The following is a 25,318-nucleotide window of genomic DNA, read 5'->3' on the forward strand; positions in this document are numbered from 1 at the left end:
CATCAAAAACAAACGGGTGAGTTAAGGGTCCAAGGGAATATTTAACGACCTCAGCACAGTTACAGCCCCCTTATCCAAATATGTATTACAACAAAAATAACTGTGGGTCTAAAAGAGAAAGTGTCTATGTGTGTCTTGATGACTCTATATGTGCCTTAAATGTGAGGCTTACAACCGGATATTAGCACAATGTGAGAGAATATCCATCAGTACCTTTCCTTTGCCGCCCTTTCATCATCTGGAACACTTCACAGAGTGAAGTATAGAGTCATCAAGACACACATAGACACTTTCTCTTTTAGACCCACAGTTATTTTCGTATAAACACATAAGGCCCCAAAGGTGAGACCTATTGCCTATGCCAATGCTTGTTATTTCATGTACTAGAACATTCCTGTTCTTTCTTAGGCCCCGATTTAACTATTTGATTCTAGTTTTATTACTCAATTGTTTTCTTATCCCGGATGTGCCCCTCTTAACGCTCTTATGCAGCTCAATCTTTTTTTATCTTGTTCACTTGGTAAATACTAATAAACAAAGCGTTAACAAAAATACAATATGCTTGGTGGTATTCATTTCATTAGCATTGAAAGGGAGAGTCTCCCCTGCCTACATTAAGATCTGTGAGCAGCAAATGACACAAAGCACCATGTAACTGGTGCAGTAAGTAGCTGAGCCCTCCCACTACCGTCTCGTGTAATTATTCCCTTTTAAAAGGTACTGCATGGTACATGGAAAGAGTTGCAGCAAAAGGATGCGTGAAGACGGGCAAAGCTTGGTTTTGAGGTGCTATTACCATCTCTTAATTTAAATGGTATTCCCTTTTGTTTCAGTGTCCTTCTCAGTCTGGCACCAGCGGATACAGAAGGCATGGCACATTTTGACAAACTTGCTGGCAGTGCAGCGCCTAGAGTATCTCATGTGCTGACAGTTAGAGATGAACAACGGCACAAAAACTGACCAAAAACTGAGATGTCACTGGGAATAGAAACCGAGGAAAGACCAGGATTTACAGCCATCTTGGAACACCAATATTGTACGTAAAAGGTTTTCTGGAGATGGAATTTTGGAAATGTGGTGGCCATCTAGGTGCTACATTTATTGTATATCGGTACCAATTATTCTAAAGGAACAAAGGTTTACTGACATTTCAAAAAGTAAAGCAAACCACGTATATTACAAATTTCATTTATAGATAGACTGTAAACCAAATAAAATATATTGATAGGAAATCACCCAGGCAACATATATTTTAAGAGTAAACAAAATAAGTAGGTCCAGAAGTCACTCAAAACAAGCGCGGCCGCGGATGCAAATGCAGCGTCCCGCGAGTTGAGTGGTGCAAGCGCGCTCGCGCAGCGCTGCTCCTAACCGCAAGCCACCTAGCCATTTTGCTATTTTCCAATTGTGTGCATTGATTTAACTGGACTTGAACTGCGGAGGAATGCAGGTAACAATGCTGCTATATGCGCCGTAGGCAAATAGCTGCCGTTTATGGTCCGTGCTTGGCGATGCTCTCTTGTGTTTATTTATTTCATGTGATCGTATTTTCACAGTTGCGTAGACAGGTTTGTTGGCTTTGATCTCTGGTGCACGTAGTGAAATGCATTTTCAAATTTTAGCGTTGCCTACTTGTCGCAGACCCTGTGTGATTTCATGGCTCAAAGGCGTTCTTGCTGGGGCTCACGTTACAAGGCTCAGAGACCGAGAAAACACACTACCTTTTCCAAGATAATAATGAATAGGGTTCGAGGCTGCCTATCTCTGGCATCGGCAGGTGAAGCAAAGAGGTGCACCCGGGACGGCATAGGAACTATATAAATGTGTGCTGGAAACGGCATTTACTTGTACTTTTTAAATACCTAATATATTTAAGAGACACATGAAGGATGAACAGGCAACAGCTTTCTCAGCAAGAACTGTGATGTTTTAGGACACATTTATTTCGGTGCAGTATCTTTGGGGAGTCGGAAAAGTGTAACTGTAAAACATCCCAAAGGAAAAGGGCAGTAAAGTCATTAGTAACAGGATACTGACACTAAAGGCATGTCTGGTGTTTACCTTGTAGGAGCGAGCAGCAGCAGGGGCGATAATTGCAAACAGATGGCGCTGCTGCTCACTCCCGCAGGTTGAAACACCAAGTGTGCATGAGTTGCAATACAAACCAATGCAAAACATGCACGGTTTAAGCAGAAGTCCTGAGGGATAGCAAAAGGTCCCTCCTAAGAAACGCTTGCGCGCTGGGTAGGTGAGACCTAAAAATGGGTAAGAAGCAAACCTATATACTGAAATTTACACAAGATGCTGGGTTTAGGAACAGTGGCTATGTTTTCACTTCTGAATTTGTGGTTACTCATGCTGTATGAAAATGTCCTTTAATGCCACTTTTTGCGTGGTCACCTCTATTTTTTCCTAAATTTTCCTACTGGTTTTTAAACTCTGAACATTGGGACCCTAATTTCCCCTGCCCAGTTTATTTGCTCTGACACTTAAAACCATGTGGATCTGGTATACACCTAATTGGCACATTCAATTTACCTATACGTCCCTAGTATATGGTGCGAAGTGTACCCAGGGCCTGTTGGGGGACATGAGGGGAGTGCGGGGTGATAGCAAATTTGTGTATCCCTACATATTCCAGGCATTTTCCTCACAGAAGTTTGAAGAAAATGTGTGTTTTAGCCAAACTTTGAGGTTTGCAAGGGCTTCTGGGTAAGAAAACTTCATGAGAATGACACAACTACACCGCCCTGCACAAACTTGGTTGTCTAGTTTTCAGAAATGTGTGGGTGCAGTAGGATTCCCTGAATGGCGACTGAGCTAATGCCCATTATTTGTAGCTACCTACATTGTAATAAATAAGCGTGGATTTTGCTGGGTTACATATGATGTCTTCAGTTCAGGTTTTGAGGTATTTTATGTCGCAAGTGCTAAGCCCAGTCACACTAGTGGGATACTGCTTTTATTGGGAGACATGCAGGAACACAGAACAGTAGAACATTTATTATTACCAGTTCGATTTCTCTGAATTTGTACCTTCCAAGTGTAATCAAGTGTAAAACAAAGAATACATTTTCCCAAATGCCCTCTGAATCACATGATAATATGTGTGAAAAAGTGGATAATTAGTTGGGGTGGATGGTAGTCCACCAGAAATAATAATGTTGTTATTCTTATTAGGTCCAGTATGGGTTGCAGTCATTTAATACTGAGCTCAATCCCTGGTAAATATGGCTCAGAGGGAACAATACAACAAAATAAAAATCTCACTCCAATTTATACAAAAGAGAGAATATTTTTTATGAACAAAAATACACAAAAATGACAAAAATCCAATGAGGGATATCAATGAAAAAAATTTGAAGTACAAATAGTGACAAAAAGCATAAAGAACCAACCGAAGGCAACTGGTTGCACTAGACCAGGACAGAGGTATGTTTTAAGGCCAACCGCGACAAAGCGTGGGTCAGATACAAGGACCAAGATGGTCTCAGTCAAAGAGTTGCCTTCTGAAAACATTTCCGAGAAAGTAGATTTCTAAGCGGGGCAAAGCAGTAGGCTGGATCTTACGATGAGGTCATTGCGGTTGGAGTGCTGAAGGATGAGGTCTCTGTAATTTGTCGATGAAGGTGAGAACAGCTCTGTGTGGAAAAAGTCTGAAGTTCACATCTGGGAAACCATCGCCATAATTGGATGCTTCTCAGCATCGGGTCCAGTGAAGAATTCATCCTTCAGACTTAGAGCATTATTTAGAAGTCGGCAGATAGGTTACTCTGCTACAGATATGAAGGATATCCTGGCCGCCATATGACAATTGTCACTGGATATATTATTGCAATAAATTGGACATATACATCCGGCGTATTATAAGTGCCTTTGCATATAATTCATTTGTAATTCTACGGACTGTTTATATGTCAAGTTTGTGAAAGCGTAACCTGTCAACTGAACACTAAAGCAGGCCCTTAGCCTTTTCTCTGGAGGTAAAATTCTTTCAGCAGAGCAATGCTGCCAGTAGCAGCTGGAGAGGTTTTGACAACACTACCAGGGGGAGCACTTCCAGCCCTTAGGGCTCTCAAAACTGGTCACAAAAGCAGGCGAAGTCCGGGTTCTGTTTTTTACAGGTGAAGAGTTGTTCTGAAGAAGGTGCCAGGTGTGTCACATTTAAGCCTAGCACTATCCTGTGGCTAGGGATGACTCCTGGCATTCCTGGCAATAGGTAAAAGGTTCCCAGGGGTAAACCTATTCACTTTTGCAGCTATTTTTATGCGCCATACCACATTCGATTGTATGTACTACAGTGCCCTCTGTACCTAAAACTAAGATGACAGAACCTTTTCTCTCTATTGCAGAGCTGCTGTGCCTACGCTAAAGGTGTGGCCAGGGAAATGAGCAGTGTTCACACAAAACTGGCTCTAGGAGCAGCTCCTCTCACTGGGACTGGTGCCTGGCTGGTAAGTTAGACAAAAGGGAGACATGCCAAGGTGTGAGCTACATGTGCCAGTGAGAGGGTAGGCATCCTTTGAAGATATGTAAAGAGCCGGTCACAGCCCACAAGCCATTCTGTTAGGGAAAGGTCAACATCTCCCCACACCCAAGGCCTTTGTCTCAGCTCTGGGAGTCAAATCTTACCTGATCACGGAGCTATTCAACTTCTGGGGGACAGCTGAAAGGTCAACCAAGTTTGCTTCTGGAGGCTTTAGCCTGGCTGAAGGTAAATTTTGAAACATCCCTTTTGTGAAACAGCAGGTACAAATTCGACTTTACCAATAAATTGTATTTGTATTAACTATTTTAGACAATCCTACAATTAACTTCTTATCTGATATCATTCACCCTGTCATATCGGCATTTAAAGCCTACTTAGGGATGACTTATTCATATCTAAAAAGGAGGGTTTTGGCCTGTTAAAAGCAGTTATTCTGACAGGTGAAATTGCAGTTTAACCCTACAGTCAGGTTACTGGAGGCAGGTCTGTAGTCATTTTTTGCATTGTCATGTTAGTAGTGCGACAATATGTGATGTGATCCACTAGTGGACTCAAGTTTGTAAATGGTGGTGGGAACTGATTGGTTCTCATGGGGTTTTCTTACCCAGGGCTCTTGAAAACTTCAAACTTTGGCTAAAATACACATTTTCCTCATATTTCTAAGAGAGAAATTTCTGGAACCTGGGGGAATCCACAGTTCCTAACAACCCAGTGGTATCCCACTTGTGTGAGTAGACCTAGCGCCAGTGATAGTAAAGCGTGCACAATGCAACATGGACAGATCAAAAAATTCCACTCAAAACAGACCCTTGTTTGGAAATGTTGGTGGCTGTAAAATCTAGGCCTACCAAACACAGGCATTTCTGAAAACACCTGGTTGACTCCACGGTGGAATGACTTGTATGGATCTCACAAGGCTTTCTTACCGTGACACCACTGAAAGCCTCTAACATTGGCTAAAATCACTCATTCCCCTACCACAGCGTGCACTACATATTGAACAATATGCCATATTGACTACATAATTTTCATACATTGTAGATTTCCCCCAACATTTTCTTTCTAGCTCAAATGCATGGAAATAATACTGCCAGAAAATATGCTGCATAGTTTGTCTTTTTTGCTGCATCATTTATGTACTTTGCCACACGATTTTAATAACCGTGCTACATAATCACAGTGACCCTGAATGGAAAACCTTTGTACAGGGGTTAGGTTGCAATCATGATAATGATTACATTTGTATTTCACAGGGAAACATGAAATATTTACTATATTTCACAGCTCCTAGTGAAATACAGTTTTTTACCACTACATTTTGTGCAATAAAAGTACCACCAACAAGTATGGTTTCAAGTTTTTTTTTAAAACAAAGTGTATTAACCCAAAACTGGAATACAAGGGGTAAAATTACTGTAGTAAGACAAAATGACGTTGATGAGGCCTTCAGGAATATTAGGAGAGTTGTTTCCCTGTGGAAGGGAATTGTTACATATTTCCCTGTAGTGTAGTATTAAAAGTGAATTTGACCATTGCACTGAAGAAATAAATGTGTATTGTTAAGTACAGTTGTTCTAAATTACTATAGTTATCGTGCCACATTTGGGCCATAGAATACACACACTCAAAAACTATTGCTAATCATGTTTAACTCTTGCTTGATTGCCTTTTTAGGTTTCGCCTGGCGTCCACTGCGCAGCAGTGTTCGCGCAGGCGAAATCTTATGTTTACCAGTACGGGGCTTTGTCCCGCCTCTCTCTTCCATTGGCTAGCTCCATAAATGAAGGCTAGCCATTGGAAGAGACATCTGTCCGTAACTGTCGGAGCAGATTCGTGGGCGTTCCGGTGATTTTTTCGCTCTCCGGCCCTTTGTGAAGGTCATTGCGGCGGTAGGCGGTTGTTTTTTTTTTTTTGCAAAGGTTTGTTTTTGTCATTCCTCCGAAGATGGTGCCGGGGCCCGTCGACTTCTCGCATCTCTTCCTGACCTCTTTCGACTGGACCGTCAAGCTGTGGACGACAAAGGTGAGGCGTCCGGGGCCGAAAGCTCGCAGAGTGGACATTTGACTTTCATTACCGCAATACTCGGAGAGGCAGCGAGTGCCCCCACCGCACACCTCGACATCCGGCAGCGCCACAACTCCGGCTCATAATGAGTTGCTTGTTCCGATAAAAGAGCATCGCTCTCCAGAGCCTGCTCTCCACCCACGTGAGTGTCTTATTACAGGCTGTGTGTATTCCGCGATTATTAGAAGGTTGTGAAATGTGGCTGCCCTATCTAGTGTTTTGTGACTACAATGTCTGTGACGCCAGTGAATCCGCCGACCCCCACCTAGCTAAAACAGTGGAGTGTCCCACACAACGTCACAGCTTGTGATGCGTGCATAGCTGGACGTGTGGCGCTGTGCTTCCTTCTGCGTGTTGTAGCTCGGGTGGTGTTTCTGGCATGCTCTTGAATGCATCATCTGATCCACTGCGTGTGTCTTTGTAGGGGGGGTCAGCGGAGCCAAAGGGGAGGGTTGTAAGGAACGAGGCCTTCATGCTAATAATGTGACATGTTTGTCTCGCCTCCCACGGTGTCCCAGCTCTCGGCTCTGCCCACAGTTTATGCCATTTTACTCCTCTTATTTACTGCTCTGTGCAATCGCCGGTAGGCGCCTGCAATATGCAGCTGAATGCTCAATTTGGATTTTTTTTGCGATCAGTGACGGCGGTGATTTCGTGCACAGACTGCGAGGGCGCTATACACACCCTGCCCTGCTATGCACTCAGTGGAGGGCGGGTCGTGAGCAATGTGCATAGAAACAGACTGTCCGCAGCAGACTCATAGGTAGCAGTCAGTGAGGGCCCTGGGCACAGCCCGTGCTCCTATGCACTCAGTAAGGACCATTTGCTCCCTCAGAGTGACTGCTCACAGGGAGCAGTCGGTGAGGGCCCCAGGCACAGCCGCCCCCTGCACACTCACCGAGGGATGTTTTTGGTACCGTGAGGTCTCTGTAGAGTGCGCGTGAGCTGCAGACAGTCTGTTTCTACACCTGGTCTGCGAGTGTCACCCTGTGCTCCGATACACTCAGTTGCGGGTGTCTTCTGCCTGCGAGGGCTCAGTGCTGTGAATGAGGGCTGCGAGCAGTCCTTGTTCCTCCCAATGCCTCTCCGTTCCTCCCTCAGCTTTCCCAGCTCTCGGCCCAGCCCACAGTTTCTACCCTCTGACTCGTGTCATTGGCAGCCCGAGGACCCAGCCTGTAAGACACATTCCTCTGGTGGCCTCTCCAGGCTCTTCGCCTCTCCCTTCTCCACTATCCCCCATTCCTCAGTTTGGAAAAAGCAACATCTGTATGTGGGCCGTTTCCATGCAGCAGTCCCAGCTCTGCAGCCTGGCTGCATGGTTGGATGTGAGCTGAGAAGGGAGCAAGGACTGAGCGCGCTCTGAGGACGGACCTTTGTTCCTGTGTTTTGGCTTTTCATCGAATACTGCTATTCCTTCCACTCCGGAGTGCACCAAACCGCGAGGACCGGAGGCCACCCCTGGAATGTGGGGGTCAGCGCTGCGACCGCTGCCTTGCCACCGTTGTTGGGGGCTTTGGATGCCTTTGGGATCTGCTGGGACGGGGCTGAATATGTATGAGAGGCCGTGATGTGGGCGTCTCGAGACCCGTCTCATCCCTCTACTGGAAACCTCAGACTTACTAAGATCTGAAGTCTTTTTGACAGCTTGTTTTTTCCGAGCTCCCCTGCTGGTTCCGGACTCCTCTGGCATCAGGCCTTACCCTGGTGGATCTCACGGACTGTCTCTTTGGGGCTGGAGCCCAGCTCTGAACACCATTCACCTCAGTGACCACAACGCACTGACTGTGTAATCTCTGGACCCCAACTTGGCTCAACTGCGTGAGGACTTACCGTGTTGCGCAGCGCTACTTGGACCACTGGTTCTGCTTGCCCTGGCCCTGACGCTTTCATTGGCGTTTGTTTTGTGCTCTCTAGACGAAGGCTTCCCTCAAGTTGGCCTTACCGACCTCACAGCTCTCTGGAACTGTGCCCGGCCCCCCTCGCCAGTACCCAGCTCTGGTTCTGCATTGTGTGAACGCTCGCTCTGCCGGAAGTGGGCCTCGATTCGACCCTGACATGGACATGGATATGATTGGTTGCTATCTCACTAGCTAGAAAGCCTCGGTTCTTCTCTCAGGGCTGGGAGTCCATCCTGACCTGCAGGACGTAGAGCTATATCTTCAAGAATCTATCACCTCATAGCCCAAGCTAAGAAGTACACTATTTCCGGTGGCTGGAGTCACACCTTCATCCAGGTCCCCCCCACCCCCGCTCTTCCTGGTTGTGCTGGTTTCCCTTCCCCCCACCCCGCTCCTCTTAGTTGTGCAGGTGTCCGTCCCCCCCACTCTGTCTGTGTGAGGGTGGCTTTGTCTGTGTGAGGGTGGCCCTGTGTAGGTGGCTCTATGTGTGTGGGTGACTCTTATGTGAATGACTCTGTGGGTGGCTCTGTGTGTGTGTGTGGCTCTGTCTGTGTGGCTCTGTCTGTGCGTGTGTGTGTGGCTCTGTGTGTGTGCGAATGCAATAGGTCTCGCATTTGTGAGAGATTAAGCTATTGGCATTGTAAATGACAATGCCATTTATTTATCTGTTTTAAAAAACAACACATAAATACAAAATTTGTCATTTACAGTGCCAATAGCTCAAACTTTTACAAAGGCGAAACCGTTGCATTGTAAATGCTTGTTACGATTGCAAATGGATGTCTTGTGAACGGCGTCCGCTGGAAGTTATGGTGAATGTTTGGTTCGTTGCACACCATAAATGGTGATATTCAGTGCTTTGCCCATTTGAGCCAGAATCCTAACTCACAGTTTTTTCAGTGAATTTCTATTTTTGTAAAAAATACATGTTATTTGAACCCCCATGTGCAGCCTGAGTTGATCACACAGCCTGACGGTGGCTCTCTGCACATGTGCAATCATGCTATCTGAACACATTGTGACTGGAGATGATGAAATGGGAAAAAGAACTTACAAGGCAACAGGCCTTCTGCATTTATGTAGTAGCAAATGTAACAATATCCATTTATCAATCTGGACCAGCACAACACTGCTCCAATTTAGCACCTGATTACAAGTATAGGTGGAATTTAGCGCACCTCATAAATAACAATACCACAGCGTGCTTTATTTATCGGGTGCAATAAATAGCACCAATTACGAGGTATTGGGGAATAATATGCAGAATTTGGTGTTTAACGCATCAAATTTGGACACAATAGAAGCGTCCAAACAGGCCAAATTTTGGAATTAGGATATATTAATATCCATGCGGTGTGAAGTATCTTGTTCAGTGCCAAGAGAATGATAAACAGAAGTTGTACATTCAGCACACACTGTTCATCTAATGGTTGTTTAATTCTGGTGTTTTTACGCAAGATGAACAATAGGCACTGGGGGCTTTGTGTTAAGTGCTACCACAAGAAGGGCACCAGATTGCCCCAAAATGCATCAAATTATAGTCCGACCCCTAGCACGGGCATCAACAAAGTGTTCAGGGGATCAAAACACTGTGGCAAACCTTCTTTCCTTGATGAACTTCAACTCAGCATTACAGTTGCTAAAACCTTACCATGCCCTAACTCGGTACAGAGCAGGAATATCGCCGCAAAAATATCGCCTAACATAAATATCGCCGCAAAAATATCTACAGGAAGAAATATCGATGACAAAAATATCGTCTGACCAAAATATCGACAAACAGGTAAGTAATATCGTTAACATTAATATAGTTGTAATAAATATCGTTTACAAAAACATAGTTTACAATAATATCGTTTTTTAAATAATTATAAGTAATGTAGTGTTTTTAATGATTATTTTTAGTCAAAGTAGTATTTTTAGTAGTATATTATTATTTAATAATGTATTTTCAGTTGAATTTAGTATTAATAGTTCCGTAGCGGGTTGTGGGTTTATAGGGGAGTAGGGTGGGAAGTAATTTAAATATAATGAAATAATACATTAATTAATGTTTTAAATGAATATAAATAGTGTAATAAATAATAGTTAATTAATTTCAATTAGTTAATTGAATAATAATTATGTAATTAATTATGTTAATTTTTTAATTATTTTTAGGTGTGTGTACAGGATTTTTTTAGTGAAAATGTTTTTGGGTAAAGGGGTATTTTTAGAGTTCAGGGTCAGTTTTCAGTTTTTGGGTAAAGGGGTATTTTTAGGGTTCAGGGTCAGTTTTCAGTTTTTGTGTAAAGGGGTATTTTTAGGGTTCAGGGTCAGTTTTCAGTTTTTGGGTAAAGGGGTATTTTTAGGGTTCAGGGTCAGTTTTCAGTTTTTGGGTAAAGGGGTATTTTTAGGGTTCAGGGTCAGTTTTCAGTTTTTGGGTAAAGGGGTATTTTTAGGGTTCAGGGTCAGTTTTCAGTTTTTGGGTAAAGGGGTATTTTTTGGGTTCAGGGTCAGTTTTCAGTTTTTGGGTAAAGGGGTATTTTTAGGGTTCAGGGTCAGTTTTCAGTTTTTGGGTAAAGGGGTATTTTTAGGGTTCAGGGTCAGTTTTTAGTTTTTGGGTAAAGGGGTATTTTTAGGGTTCAGGGTCAGTTTTTAGTTTTTGGGTAAAGGGGTATTTCTTGGGTTCAGGGTCAGTTTTCAGTTTTTGGGTGAAGGGGTTTTTAAATATAATGAAATAATAGATTAATTAATGTTTTAAATAAATATAAATAGTGTAATAAATAATAGTTAATTAATTTTAATCAGTTAATTGAATAATAATTATGTCATTAATTATGTTAATTTTTTATTTAATTTTAGGTGTGTGTACAGGATTTTTTTAGTGAAAATGTTTTTGGGTAAAGGGGTATTTTTAGGGTTCAGGGTCAGTTTTGGGTTTTTGGGTAAAGGGGTATTTTAATTATATATATGTATTATTGTTGTTATATAAAGTAATGTGTAAAATTAATTTATATGTCCACATTTATTAAGTTTATAATTAAAAAGTGTAGTAAATTTGTTTGAAATAGTTAAAAAATAAAAGTAATGTAATGTATTTTGTTAATAGTACTTATATTTATTTATTATTTAATGTAATTTTAATTATTTTAAAAAGTCGATATTTTTTACATCTATATTAATTACAACGATATTTTGGAGTCGATATTTATGTACTTACCTGTTTAAGTATAGGGTGTCGATATTTTTGTAAACGATATTTTTGCAACGATATTTATGTCAGCTATATTTTTGTTATCGATATTTTAACACCCTACCCCCTAACTCACAGGCAAGAATTTCCTCTCAATATGCAAACTGAATCTGTTTAATAACTAAATGTGCAAATTATTTATTTGAATAAATTCATGAGTAAATGCGGTTCCAAGTGAATGAAAGAAAAAGCTTTCCTGATCATTTTTCCATCATGCCATACTCCATGAATTCGGAGCACATTTAATACCCTTAACATAGCCAATCCATGCTTAATACCAAGGGCCAGATGTAGGTAAATCAGATTTACTGATTCATAAATACCGAATTTTACCGATTCGGTATTCATGAATCGGTAAATCTGATGTAGGTAATCAATCGGTAAAAAATATCGAATCGGTAGGATTCGGTATTTATCGATTCGGTAATTACCGAATCGGTATTTGCCATTGATTCCTTTGGGCCTTGAAGCCCATAGGAATCAATGGCAAATACCGATTCGGTAATTACCGAATCGGTAAAAATACCGAATTGCCAAGGGGGACAGGGTGTCACTTTGAACCCTGTTGCACCCCTGTTTCTGGCTTGTGTGCCATGAGGCACACATACATGCCCTAAGATGTGCATGTACACAGGAATTCGTTATTTACCACCCAATACTATTGGGTGGTAAATAACGAATTCTAAAGGGCCTGTGGCACTGTTTAATGTGCCACCTACATATTGATTTACCGAATTGGTAAATTTACCGATTCTGTAATTTAAAGGCCCCCTACATTACAAAACCCAAATACCGGTCGGTAACGGCCGAAGTCGGCCGTTACCGACCGGTAATTGGTCTCCTACATCTAGGTCCAAATGTTTTACAGCAAACAAATGATGGACGGAATGCTGACAATGCAAACATTCTCCCCCAGTCAAAAGATATGGGATAAATCCATTGTTCTTTCGCCCACTACGCCACCCCAGTTTGGACCCAGCAATATGCAAATCAGTCTTGACCCTGTGCCACATGAGAACAGTCCAGACCGAACTGCCAGGCCAGGTCCTCCCTGTACGGGAAACAAGTATCCTGGGACCGGTTTCAGGGTATGTCACATTTCTTCAGCCAGGCTAGCTTGAATCTAGTGTCACAGTGAGCAAGGGACCGACATTTGGGCATACCCATCCCACTTAGGGTGAAAAGTGTTACAGCAAATAAATGATGGACGGAATAATGACAATGCAAACATTCTCCCCCAGTCAAAAGATCTGGGTTAAATCCATTGTTCTTTTGCCCACTACGCCACCCCAGTGGTCAAGACTGATTTGCATGTGGCTGGGTCCAAACTGGAAGGGCATGGTGAGCAAAAAACCGATGGATTTAGGCCCAGATCTCTGTACTGGGGTGAATGTAAGACATTGTTCTGCATTCTGTCCATCATTTGTTCTTTTTGCATTTACTACCAAATGTATACACCTTTTAAGGGCTATTAATATATAATGTAAAAATAAAAAAAGGCATGTAACCGCCTTCAAATTGTATCCCACTTCTCTACCTCCTCTTCCCCTGAGTTAATAATATCATAGAGAAGTTCTTAAAGTAAGAAATTTCAGCAGATAGAGAATTGGTGCACACAGTATCATTTCAATTGAATGTTCATTTTACAAATGTAAAACAGAATTTCTGCGTAGCACTACAAATTTAAATATAATTCACAAAAAGCGCTATATCGAATGCAAATCAGAAAAGCATTAATCATCATCATAAAGACAAATTTTCTTTCCGTGTGTCATTTATTCTTTTTAGCTGTGTTTGTATTCCTATTGCAGAGAAAGTCCCATCAGGATTCTTGATACTAAGGCCTGCAGAGCTGAAAGTAATTGTGTTGCTGCAAACACATTCTAAATTGACTACTCTATAAGCGGGATGCTTTCTTTAATCTTAGGACAGGTGAAGTAAGGATAGGTATGGAGCCTGCTTGCTTTGCTTTCTTGAGGACAAATAAAATGAGCAACTGATGAACTGTTTTGCCTCTAAAATAAATTAAAGGCAAAGAAACCCAGCTGTGCGTATGACTAGAATGGATGTGAATTGAATATTTGGTAGCAATTGGGAACTGAATTGAGCCCCTCAACACAAATGAAGGCAAAACCATGGATCGAAGAAGTTATTAAAATTTCATGAAAAAGAAAGTTGCACCCACCACTTCAATGTTGAAAAAAAAAATTGCTTAGTGTTGTATCTGGGTTCCATGCTACACCCCACTCACATATCTGGTAGGGTCATTAATCGATTTTTAAATGGTTTTATTACTATCCTTCTGAGCATGCCTTCTTTAGCTAGACAAGTGAGGCTCGGTCCCTTTGACACAATATCTTGCCTCATTGCTACTGCCCCATAACTTCTAAGTTCCCGCCTACTACGCCGGGAGGGCGTAACCATGCGTTTTACAAGCTACCTTATTATTATTATTACCTGTTCTGCCCCCTTTTCAGGATGTGGTTCATTGTCAACTGTCTAATATGGTTGGATGCCCTTTGTGGCCATCTCTTTCTTCAGGGTCCTACATTCCCGTCCTACTCTTAAGATCACATACAGATAAGTAGAGCCTAATCATGATTAATATTAATGGCACTTCTAGGTGTACAACTGAAACTTAAATCGAAAATACTATCATGTATTCTATGACCCACCACTGCTATTCCGTTAATCAACCCACAATATCTGCATGCATTAATAGGGGAAAGGGATGTTGAATTTTACTTTTAGTGGATCAGCTGACTGGAATGCTATCCTGATGGAACTAAGGTCCTGATTCCAAAGAGCTGGTGATTGTTGATGGATGCACAAATAGGATTTTCCACAAGAAGTTTTAATCTGCTGGAATTTGATGGAGGAAAATGGACAGAAAACCTTGGATATAAATGAATAAGCACCTCTTTTCAAATGTAACTCATAATAAGATGACAGGACTATTTACAAGTACAAAGTACTACCTTAAGTACAAAATTGAAATACAAGGATCAGATCCATGCCAGATTTTTACATAGTAGTAATAGACAAAAAATCAATGGGTTGAATGCGAGGAAAATTAATGTGTTATAGTGTAACAAAAGAATTGTTTTAATAATTGTTGCTGTGATTATACGCCTTTTAATTCTTTTTTAGATATAATATTTTTGTCTATACTTCTACGGCTGTTTTCCTTGATAGCCGAATAAACATTTATATGAAATGAAATGAGCAGTACCCACTGCAACAACTTACTGGGCCCAAGACAATACAAATAAATCAAATCCAACAGTTTGGCTTGTAAGGGGTCTCTGGTACGAAATCCACAAAGGCTACACATTTCTGTCAGCACCTTTGCATAAAACGATTTTGAAGAGGAATGCCTGGCAGCAAGGATAACATCCAGAAACTCAGGTGGTAGCTCAAATGCAGTAAACTGTTGCCGCTCAATCTCTATGCTTGGAGGTGTAGATTGCGCTGGTTCGAGTGCAGAACTCTGTCCTGCTGCTGCAACAGAAGATCCTCCGGAAGTGGTAGCCTGATAGGAAGAGCTTATGAAATTCTTGTTAACATACTTCGCTGACCAAATCTGGGCCTGATCGTTCCTGAAATTCTTCAGAACTTGCGGCATAACAGGCAGAGGCAGAAAAGGGTACTGGAATCCCGTCTCCTTTCAGGCAGAATGTGTCTCCCACAGAGAGCTTTCTTTGGAACAACAACATGCAAATGTGTTGACAATTAATGTTCTCCATGGTGGTGAAAGGTTCCAACAGGGGTTCTCCCACCATTGAAACATTCCCTGTGCCACCTCAGGGTGTCCCTATCCTTTGTGATCGGTCAGACACCACCAGTTGACCTGCCTGCCTTGTTGTTTAAAGATCCTGCTAGGAGGCTAACGTTAAGGGAGATGTCCTGAAAACCCAGCCGACTACAGTGGCACGGAGCCTCTCAGCACAGTACTTCACTCCACCCTTCTTGCTGCAGTACCACGTGTTGGTGGTGGTGTCCATCAGAACCTGTACCAGCACCCTGTTGATGAATGGTGGGATGGCTCTCAATGCCAGGTGAATGGCCTTCAACTTTAACAAACTGATAAGGAGTCAGGTTGTTGCAAGAAACTGTAGTCCTTTGATCTCCACCTCTCCCTCAGACATTCTCAACTAGACAGTGATGTATCCATCACTGCTGGGTCTGAGGAGGGCAGGGAGAGGGGCAGGGAGAGAGGTCCAGTTGCAGTCAAGGGCCCACCACTACAGATCTCTTGCTGTCTCCTCCGAAACCTGAAATAAATCCAATAGGTATCCTTGGTGCTGGGCCCACTGATACAGATTCCAATGCAGAGCCTAGATATGACTCCTAGCATAGTTGACAAGAAGGTTGCACAAGGCCAATAGGCCAAGAACCATCAGAACCACTCTCACAGAGACTCCACACAGAGGCTGAAACATCAAGATCTCAGTCTGAATGTCCTGGACTTGTGATAGAAGGAAGGCCCTTAAATTGCATTGCATCCAAGACAGCTCCTATGAATGGAAGCCTCTGTGAAGGAGTCAGGTGCAAATGTAGCACATTGATTAAGAACCCTAAAAATGTTAGAAGGTTAACTGTTATCTGGAGGTGGTCCTCGACTGAATGTGGTGAGCCTGGCTTCAACAGCCAGCCATTGAGGTAAGGGAAAACTGGTACCCCTAGCCTCCAAAGATGGCGTCAGCCCATCCATAACTTTTGTGGATGCCCGAGGGGGGCTGGTGAGGCCAAAGGGGAGCACAGGAAATTGACAATGCTCGTGTCCTACCTTGAACCACATTCAACATCGTTTGGGCTGAAGGTCAGGTATATGGAAATACAAGCACTGCAGGTCCAAGGCTACCATCCAGTCACCTGGATACAAGGCAGACAGAGCCTGGGCCAGAATGAGCATTTTCGATCTGTGTTTCTGTAAGAAGACATGCAGAGGGTGAAGATCTAAAATAGGACGGAAAACACCTTTACCTTCTTCAGCACGTGGCAATAGAGGGAGTAATAACCCATCCCAATTTCTGAGGTCGCTTAATGGCATATTTGTACAATAGAGCTTGCAACTCTTGCAACAAGATGAATAGGTGCTCCTCTGAAAGCTGCATTAGATGTAGGGGGAAACTGTGATTGGTCAGAAAGAAGTAGTAGGGCAAAGGCAGGCTGGAAGATCTGGAAGACCCATCTTTCAGATGTGATAGATTTTCACCCTGGGTGGAAATGATGGATCCTGCTTTCCACAGGGTAGTTGTGCACAGCTAAGGCCGAACTAAAGTAGCTTGGAGGCTGATGTCAAAGGGAAGGAGACTTTGAAGATCAGAGCTTGCCTGAGCCCTGTTCTTGCGTCCAAAAGGGCTGTAGTGACTGCAGCGCAGGTTGGAGGGGTCTCAAATTGCCTTTAAACCAGACCTATTGAGGAGCCTCAGAAAGACTGAAACTAATGAGGAAACTGTCTTGCAGGATCAAAGTGACCAAAGAGCACATTGTTGCCAGGCTTTCCTTGAAAAGCTCCAGGGTGGAATTAGGTTTTTCATCAAAAAGGCACAATCTATTAAAAGGCATATCCATAAGAGATGCCTACACATCTACAGAAAAGCCTGTAGATCTCATCCATGCGTGGTGACCCAGGCCAGCCACAATCACATATTTTGCTGCATCAAGACCATCTTAAATCATTTGAGCCAAGGTGGCCCTAAACTCATCATGGACCACCGGCAAGATTGGTCTAGTACGCAATGCGCATTGACTGACTTTAAGGTTAGACTGACCGAGGAGCGCATGCATTTACTGAATAATACTGTTTGAAGGCCTGTCATGGGGCGCTGTGGGGAACGAACTATGATTCACTTTGCTGGTGAAAGAATCGACCGCTAAACACTCAGGAGTAGGTTGCTATGTAAGGTTATCAGGGTCACCTGTTGCAGGTCCATGGTCGACTGCCTGTTGACTGATGGGCAAGAGCAAGGTTTAGACCAAGTGCCCCTAAGAATATCAGTTAGAGCTATGTTGAATGGTTGTAAGGGCTCAGAAGAAGAGGACCCAGGCTGTAGATTTCTTTTAACATCAACAGAAGTTAGCTGTAGATCCAGGACCTTAGCAACACTCCTTGGTGGCCCAATTGACGAGACCAATACTGTATCAGAGGAAGAATCAAGCTCATTGGACTTTTATTAATCCATATATATATACTGTCCTGTCATCATTATAAACCAGGGGTAAATCATCCTCATTATCTCCATTGTCATCTGCTAGTGGCGACACGGTCTAGTGAGAGTCGTAACTGAAAAGCTGGTGGAGCAACTGATAACGGCTCCATGATAGAAGGAGTTTTGTGCCTGAATCTGGCTGTACGGAGTCCGTTGCGCTGATTGGAGGGGGTGTGCAACCTCAGTTGAGGTCGAGACGGATAAGGCCCAGGATCAAACACTGGAGCCAGCAGAGGACCTACTTTTGCAGCTGGTGATTTTGAAACTGTCGTTGATGAATAAGGGACTGGAGCAGGTTAGGAGCTGGAATGGAAGATGATATCAGAATAGGTGCAGAATCTAAGGTGAGTTCCAGGGGCTCAGATGACATCAAGATGGATCTGCCAACGGGAACCTGAAAAGAGGCCCCTATCAGATTCTTTGGGCTGTGAACTTGCTAAAAAAGAGCCGCCTACCTTTCGTGAGGGCCTCAACCTGCTTCGGTATTGCTAATGGATGGGGAACTCAGGGCGTATCGACATCAACTGTGGGATCAGCTTCTCAATCGGAGATTAGGAGCAAGATGAAATGGCACCCTGGTACCCACAACACTTTTCTGTAGATAGAGAGTGGCAAGATGGGCTTGGGTCCAAATTTGCCTTTTTGCATTTCCGCTTCAATTTGGGCCTTCTGTTACCAGAGGACCTCGACTGCAAAGAGGGCCTGCTGCAGGATTGACCTTAGTACAGTAAGCAACCTCAACTTATTGCAGGAGAGGGGCTTGCATGCCTTCTTTCAATCTGTGTTAATGCACAGCTTTGATTCACGGTCTCGAGCTGCCTTTGAGTGCAGGATGGGACATTCCTTCCACGACTTGTAGTTGTGTCCTGAGCCCAGCCAGTGGCACACCTGATGTGGGTCTGTCACCGGCATCTTTTACTTTATATACTACCACCACATATGTTAGCACATAGGCAAGGGGTGAGCACTCTAAAAGGTACACAGTAATCTTGAGCTGTGAGCAGTTAACAAATCTTCTGCAGAGATGTGTTTTATTTTTTAACAGTTCATTAAGTGCATTGCACACAAGTGAGAGTACCATCAACAGACTATTTTAGACAAAGCGAATAAGCTCAATATGAAACCTTACACTGAAAAGTACAGAATAAGTAATCACTTTATAATATATTTTGACAGGCACCATAAGGTAAAGAAGCAGTTTCCTAATGCTGAGGAACTATGAGAAGCAGAAAGTAAGACAGTTAAATGATTCCTAGAGTTGACATTTTCTAAGTGACACTTTCATGGATCTGCAGAACAAATCACGCTGCGAATGACACATGGTTACTGAGGCAGTCGTAGAAACTCCAAACACTTTCAGAAATTACTGCCTGTTTTAAAATGCAGAACCAAGCGCACCAACCCACTGTTTCTCTAATGTGCTCTCAACTCTAAGTGAAAAAGACGGGAAGCTTTCCACATCTACCAATGACATTTTCATTTTCTGTTGCCATGATCAACAAACCAAAGAAAATCACATTACTGCCAGTAATTTATTGTTCAAAATAATAAAACATGTATCACAAAAACATGAAATATGCATATTCTTTAAGTGCCTAAATGAAAGACATTAAACTGCCATTAAAGCATGCCATTATGGACTTTGAGCTGCTGCTAAGAATAGTGCGCTAGAACTTTTGCAAATTACGGGCTTGCAAGTTTGTGAGTGAATGCATTATAAAGAAAGACACTTTCTACATCAGTTGTGTGATACTTTCTGAGGAGGTGATTGTGATTTAACAAGGGGACATGTTTAGCAGAAGGTAGCACTGGAAATATACATCTGTCCTCTCTGTTATTAGTTCCTATCAATAGAAAATCCCAAATTTCAAGATCCAATCCACATCCTGGCCAATGTTCTAGAAGGTTGATTTATTTTTATCCATGATATGATGGTGTATAAAACCAAGGAAACTCCAAATGCGTGGTCTCTTACACATCAAGTAAATGCACAAAATATAACACAAGGAACATTTTTCCAGAAGATATACCACCTACTTGGCCGGTTTTCCGAAATGACTACTCTGCAGCAGGGGCGGCTCTTCCATGTGGGCGGAGGAGTGTCGACTCACTACTTTCTTGCAGTGCGAGAAGCAGAAACATAAAATGGTATTACAAATACCATTTTATGATTCTGCTTCTCGCACTGCAAGAAAGCAGAATCGTTTGGTTGGAGGGAGGCGGGTGGGGAGTCCTGCTCCAGGGCATAGGAGGAGGGGCTTGCCACTGTTGTGGGCGCTGACTGTTTGGTCAACCAGTCATGAGCACTCTCTGTTTTCTCCATGTGGGCTGCCAGGCCCGGACTGGCCGTTGAGGGCACCGGGCAATCCCCCGGTGGGCCACATGGTTGGGGGCCGATTTTGGGCCCCTGGGGGCCGTTTTTGTTACAGGGCCGTTATGCTGCAAAAACGGCCCTGTAACAAAAACGGCCGAAAACCGGCCCTGTCACAGAGCACGGTCGCACCTCTCCCCCCTCCCCTCTCCTCCCGGATGGGGGGAGGGGGGCCGGCCGAGCACTTTGCCAGGGCCGGTTCTGGTTCCCAGTCCGGCCCTGTAGGCTGCCTGTAGGCTGCATGCAGCCTACATGGAGAAAATGGCCTCCTCATAGATGCCTATGTGGTCGACGTACAAGCCAATCACAGCGCTGCCATTGCAGCATTGTGATTGGCTTATGGGAGGGGAGGGACGATGCCTGCTTCCTGGGACTTGGAGCAGAGACAACGGGATTCTGGGCCGGACCGTGCAGGCAAAAGGTAAGTTAAAAAAACAAATTAACCGCCCCCCTCGATCCCCTCTCTGTGGGAACCCCCACCACCCGCTAAGCATGCCGGCCGCTACTGCTCTGTAGAGTGGTAATATCTGTGCTTTTGGTAAGCTGTACTAGTGCCAGTCCTAATTATTGCTGGTGGAAAGTTGACAACTGAACGAACGCCTATTTTTTGATTCTTAGTTGCTAAGGTGGAGGCATTTTATAATGCAATTGAAACTTTGTCCAGTTCGAATAATGCCACCATCAATAAATAAATAATGGTTATACATGGTTGCATTTATAGGGTACTGAGTAGAACTTAGAAAGTAGAATTCCAATAGAAGCCCAGGTTAGATGTCCTGCACATCTAACCTGGTCTTCTATTGGAATTCTATAACGCATATTAGCAAGCCCATTATCGATGTTTTAGCGGCAATTTCCCGACGCTAAAATGGCCATAATTTTAACGAGGTTCTTGCTAATATGCCCCAAAGTGTGTTCAACTTCAAACATTCATAACTCATTTTACTGATCATGGTATCTATTTTGCTCATAAGTTTTTCTTTACTGTTCTATATTATTTTTGAAAATGTTACACTGGTGTTTTCATGACTTCTCTTGGGATGTTTTACAGCTTCTGCCACACCTCTCAGGGGTTGACTAGAGGTTCACTCAGAGCTGTGTGTTGGCCTAAGTATTTATTTTTTTAGAGTTTTATATAGCACGAACAAGACCTGAAGATATCGGGTATCAGAGCGCTTTACATAGCACCAGTTTTGTTACACAAGGACACGTTCATTTTTTGTTAGGAACAGTGAGATTAAGTGGTTTGCCCAGAATCACAGGATGTTGAGCATCCTAGCCGAGACTCGAACCTGGTTTCCCCAGCTTCGACGTCGAGTGCTCCAGCCGTAAGGCTACATCCTCTCCCCAAGTAGATTATGTTTATTAGGCTGGCAGAAATCTATGTTCTCCCATATAAATTACCCAATTGTTGACAATGCTTTCCCAAATTTCTATTGTGTGTAGTTGACAACAAAGCAAATCCTAAAAGCTGGCAATAAAGAGCTTGGGATAAGGAAGGAATTCACCATCAGCGATTTTGGTGCCACTGGTTCATCTTCATATCTACTGACAAAGTGTTAAACATTGTAATAATGTCTCATGGTAATGCCAATTCTGCTGCAGGGCGTTATTCCCTTAGCGCTAACATTGAGCCCTGAGAGGTGGTAACAGAGCTGCTGGCCAGGTCTACACATTTTAAAAGCACAATGATCATCAACCTTTTGCTAATAGTGATGCTCCAAAGCTGCGCATGAGCTGAGCTGATATTAATACATTGTCAATACAGTAAATTCGCCCAGCATTTAGTGAATTTTCTCCAAAACTTAAAATGATCACAATGTGTAAGGGATGAAATCACATATGATCACTGTTTGAGCTCACTTCTAAGGGAGGGGTACAGGATTATTCTCGGGTTATTTGAGTTCTATCCCCTCAGTTCTTTTGATGCCACAAATGTAATTTGTGAATTCATTGGGTTAAGTGAATGTTTCATCTGAAAGTAATTTTCAGCCTCTCTGCACCTTACAGAGCTGAGAATGCGTCTTTGTGACTACCCTGTTTCAAAGTAAAGCAAATACTGAAGAATTTACCGCGTTTAGCTGCTTACACCTTTAGGTAAAGTAATCGATTTGCTTTTATTTCTGCTCTGAGAATTAATAAAACAATTGCACCATTCCTGCTAGCAGTAGACTCATTGAGGGGCATAATACCAAGAAATAGCGATATTTATCGCTAAGCAGGGTTAGCCGCAATAATTTTATCGCCGCGCTTCGACGATTTTTATCGCTGAGATACCTTGCTATTATCAAGGTTTATCTCAAAAGCGATAAAAATAATGCGAAATGCATGAATATCGCTGACAATTCAGCGATATTCATGCATTAGCGACCAAATGCTCTTAGCCATGTTATTCACCTCCCATTGGATAACATGGCTAAGAACTGGTCAGAGCAGGTGTTAGTTTTTGGCGATAGCGGGAATATTTCCATCTCTACGCCTGTGTTGGTAATAGGAGATGGCGAGGTTAGCGACTGTTTCAGTCGCTAACAGGTTGGGAACGCCCACTTTGCATGTCATTAGCGAGAAAAATCGCTGACATGCAAAGCAGGCCACAAACCGCTCGCTATCGCCTAAAACCGTCGCTAACATCAGTTAGCGACAGCTTGGTAATAAAGCGATAGAATTATCGCCGCTTAGCGGCCGAAAACAGCTGCTAAACCGGCAATAATTCAATATTGCCACCCTTGGTAATATGCCCCTTAGTTCACACAACAATGTGCTGAAGCCCTCCTATTTTCTAAAGCACGAGACATGGTAAAGTACACTTTCTTTACAATAAGTGGAAAAAATCTGTAATTTTGACTCGTAGGTATAGTATTGGATGAATTTATGACAGAGATGCTTAGCTCTAGCAGCTCTGTTGTGCACAGCTACCACCCGCACCCCACCCGCGAATAGTACAACTTGTTCCTATACAATAGTTGCTGGGTAAGACTGCTTTTCTTCTCAAGTATTCCTAGCAGAATTATTCCTGTTCTTGTCAGTATGTCTTTTCTGTTCGATTTTTGTTAGGAACCTGTCACAGCTCTAGGTATAGCCAAAATGCCCAGAGTTAATCAACATTCACAGATAAGCCTTTGAAGTCAACAAGACAGCTAATTAACCCACACTACACTTTTTTTTCCAGAGCTTGAAACTAGGCAAAATTAATTACTATATCGAGGGGTATTGGCATGGCAAAACCCCACACTTGTGCATTTACCTCTCTCATTTGTACAGACCACCCTCTACAGGACTCCCTCACCTGGTTTGACGTCTTGTAGCTTCATATGATTTAGACGTAACCTTCTTCACATAAGGTAATGGCACCACAAAGTTGGCCAACTTTTACAGGTAATGCTACTACCTGGAAAACTTCCACCTCTCTTGCTACTTAAAGGGATATCACTGACCTTCCATATTTAGGTCCGCCTGGTCCTGTTGCTTCCGTCTCTGCTGTCCTCAACATGGCCTATGATCAGTGTGACTCAGGTGAACTAAAGAGTTCCACCTCTGCAAAGCACTCTACATTTTGAGTCGTTCCTCACCAGTTTTACAAAGAACACGGAACGTGTACAATAAGTATCCAAACTCTTAATTAAACTGGAGAATTTCATGCATCTTGGCTATTTCAATTACCAACAGTAATTCCATTCAATTAGGTAAATAGCCTTCTCTTTATTACTGCAGTCTGAATTACTGTTTCCAAGCCTAAATTGCCTAAGACCATTAAAGGAAAGATTTAAATAAAATGTACTCTGGAAAATACGTCCCCAAACGTGAAACAAAATACGTAGCTATGTACTTGTAAAATAAATTATTTATTTACCACGAGTTGGTTAATCACTGGTAAGTAAAAAAGTCCCATGCCTGCCGCTCATATCTTTTTCACAAAATGAAAAAAGTGCCTACATGTATTGTAAAAAAACCAAAATGTAATTGAAGGAATGTTTTGATTGAGAAACCTAAGGGAAGTAGGCCATGCAAGCTCTATGATTAATGCATTTGCATTTTATCTCTATCCCGTTTCAGGTTGAGAAATTGTGGATTGTAGTCCTGACTTTGGTTAAAAATATTGATTTTCATCCCCTCTCGGTTAAATAAAATAATCGAAATTCCTTGGGGATGGGTAGAAGTGACATGAGCCTGCAAATCACTGCATATATGTATCGGTATTTATAAAATTGGAATACCATTTTCCAGACTGATTGCACATCTAAAGTACACACCGGCTCAAGGAGTAAGCAGAGGCGAAGATTCCAAGACTGGGACCCTCAAATATTCTTCCTCAAGGCAGACTCCATGGAGTATAGAACGAATACAACCTTCATCAATAACTGGGAAGGTAGCCAACTTAAGTGTGACTTGCCTGTTAGGACTTGTAGACCTTAGTGAGACTTTTCAAACCAAGTTCAAGTTCAGTAATTTGTATAGCGCACTACTCACCCAGAGGGTCTCAAGGCGCTTGTGGGAGGTTGGGTGCATTAATTACCGAAAAGCCAGGTTTTGAGCTGCTTTCTGAAGGAGAGGTGGTTCTGCACAAAACAAGAGATGCTGCTTTCTTGTAGAAGTCTCATGATCCTCCCTGTCATGGATCCTCTTTTTCCCGTCTGTTTAATCTCATTGATACTCTGAACTTTTTCTGAGTAAATCTCATGTGGTCTATAAACAGCGGTGCTGCTCGTAACAACTGACTCACCTTTATGGGACAAAAGCCTTTCGCCATCCTCAGTGGGTCACCCTGAATATTAAGTCAGTGAAGTACTTGGAGATTGAACAGGATAATGATCTTAGTTTGAAAGTACAGATTGACAATGTGGTAAAGACCTGTTTTTTGCATATGAGACATCCCTATCTGACTATTAAACTGTTACCACTGAGTACTGGCATTATCTACTAAGTAGTCTGCCAGACTGCTTCATTACAATTGGATAACAACTTTACCTTTTCACAGGTCTTTTGCACATGTATTTACCAATATCCCCATTTAATAGAGACCCCAAAAATTAAGGTAACGCTCTTGAA

This window comes from Lissotriton vulgaris, chromosome 2_1 (genome assembly GCF_964263255.1).
Source record: "Lissotriton vulgaris chromosome 2_1, aLisVul1.2, whole genome shotgun sequence".
In the NCBI taxonomy this organism is placed as follows: Eukaryota; Metazoa; Chordata; class Amphibia; order Caudata; family Salamandridae; genus Lissotriton; species Lissotriton vulgaris.